We start from the raw sequence: 2,701 nt of genomic DNA, 5'->3' as shown, positions 1-2,701 counted from the left end.
TACACATATATATTTTTAACGGTATTCATTGATCTTACCTCAGATTTTTTTGCTTGGAGGTGGGACGTAATTGTACAATGATTGTAAATTCATAGTAAATTAATTTGTTTGCATTATTGTCACAGTAAATTGCTGGTCAAATTTAACACAACATACAATTACAGTTGTAAATCTACACTAAATTACTATCAACTTCTACATTACTTTCACAGTACACTGTAAAATTACAAGTTTATATTGTAACAATGTCCAGCAAAATGCTGTAATTCACAACTAATGTACTGTAATATCACAATATCTTTGTCGTTCAAGCTATAGAATTATGGTATATAGTGCTTTTACAATAAAGCATTGTAATATCACAGATATGAAATTACAGTAATTTGCTGTGAGTATATTTCACAGTTTACTGCTGTAATCTTTACTGTGAAAGTCATGCAAAACATATCCAATGCTAATTTACTGCTAATGAAAATTAGCAGTAAAATGTTTTCAGTGTAGCTGATATGCCGTTTAATTGTATGGCACTTACATATTCAGTATGTACCTTTTCATGCATGTATACCAGAGTGGTAGTCCTTGGGAGTGTGTGGGACTTGAACTCAGAACCTCCGAGTCCCAAGGACAAGGCTCTAACCACTAGGAAACCAGTCCCCTGAACAGATGATGACTAGCTACAACGTAGCTATAGCTGCACTGTGGCTTACTGAAGCAAGGCTGCCGTACACGGGCACCACAACACCTTCTGACAACCATCTGTATGCAATGTGGGTGATGTGTCATGCCCAAAGACACAATGACACCGAAAGTCAAAGTTGGAGTTTGACTGGTGACCCTTTTGTTGAAAGGAAAAATCCTGAATTCAATGCTACTGTCGCCCCCAACAAGGATAGCTTTTAAAACTTCATGTTGACATGTGACATGGTGGGGATTGACAAAAAAAAAGAGAATCAAGACAGACAAGGGAAATAGCAATATTGATAACAGTGTGTCTGTCCGACTGGACGTTAAAAGAGACAGAAGCTGACATACTGAACAAACATAGAAGCGCTGTATGTATAAATATGTATAAATACTTTCTATGGTAGATATAGCAAGAGTAACTAGCTCAACAGGTGGCTCAATCTTGAAAAGAAACAGTGGGTAGATGAGCACTTAGTCAGGTTACATGTTTAAGGAATGAAAGAGAGAGGATACAGAAGGAAGCAGAGTGATGAACTTTATTGTCTGATATCAATTTATTCCCTTCAAGATGAGGTGACTAACTCTGGTTCAAATACAATAACTTCTGTTTTTTCTCCAATTATGAGCAGAAAGTTAAGTCATATAGGTTTTTTTTATGTATTGAAGACATGCCTGTAGTCTTTGATAGGGGTTAGTTTCCTCAGGATTTCTGGACATAACTCTGGAGCATGTAAATGATTTATCATTAGCTTGAACAAACTGAAACCTTTCAGATAAATTAGTCTTATGCAAGCCAAGTGCTGTTCCTTTAATCCATACAGAACGTCCATATCTTTCCGAAAGAATATTATGATAGAATGTATCAAATCCAGCATTGGGATCTAGCAGTACAAGTTCAAATAAAAGTTTATCTTAGGCAATGATTATGGAGCCTAGGCGGAAGTTCAACTGCATAAACTGATTACTCGCCTTCATCCGTCTATGACACAGACAATCAGCTTTGAACCACACCTCCACACATGCCAATTAGCATCCAAAGTTTATCCTAAAAGGCCTCCGATCCGCAACTCTTCTGCTANGATCAGATAGATAAGATTGAATCCAGTCTAGTGCTGTTCCTTTAATTCCAACAAAATATTCAAGTCTTTCTAAAAGAATATTTTGGTCAACTGTATCAAATGCAGCACTGAGATCCAACAGGATGAGCAAAGATACAAGTCTATTATCTGAGGCCATGAGAATATCATTAGTGACTTTCACCAGAGCTGTTTCAGTGCTATGATGAGCTCTAATGCCAGACTGAAGCTCTTCAAAAAGTTCATTATGGTGTAAGTGATTGCAAACTTGTTTGGCAACTACTTTCTCAAGAATTTTAGATAAGAAAGGAAGATTTTATATAGGTCTATAATTGACCAAGTCATCTGGGTCAAGAGACAGTTACTTAAGCAAAGGTTTAATTACAGCAACCTTAAAAAACTTTGGTACATATCCCTGTAACAGAGATTAATCACACCTAAAATGGAGGAGGAGATCAAAGGGAATACCTCCCTAGATAACCTGGTTGGATCTATCATACAAGTTAAGGCTTAGATGAAGACAAAAGTTTTGCTAACTCAAAGTTCAACTGGATCAAAGCAGTCTAAACCCGGTTCAGATTTCATGACTACCTCAGATGCTATCCCATCCTCCAGAGACAAACCAATTGCGGATAGAGGAGTGCTAATGATCTTATTTTTAATAAGATCAATCTTATTTATAAAAAAATCCCATAAAATCATTACTGCTAAGAGCAGGTGGAATGGACGTTTCAACTAAGCTATGGCTCTGGGTTAGTTTGGCAACTTTATTAAAAAGAAATCTAAGATTATTCTCATTCTCTATCAATGAGGAGAAAAATGCTGCCCTTGCTTTACAAAGGGTCCTCTTATATAACAGTAACCTGTTTTTCCAGACTAGGTAAGATTCCCATAGGCCTGTGGAGCGATATTTTCTCTACCATTTTGCTTCAAAGTGCGCA

Source organism: Cyprinodon variegatus, unplaced genomic scaffold (assembly GCF_000732505.1).
Source record: "Cyprinodon variegatus isolate N-32 unplaced genomic scaffold, C_variegatus-1.0 Scaffold303, whole genome shotgun sequence".
Lineage (NCBI taxonomy): Eukaryota > Metazoa > Chordata > Actinopteri > Cyprinodontiformes > Cyprinodontidae > Cyprinodon > Cyprinodon variegatus.
This window is presented reverse-complemented; position numbering follows the sequence as displayed.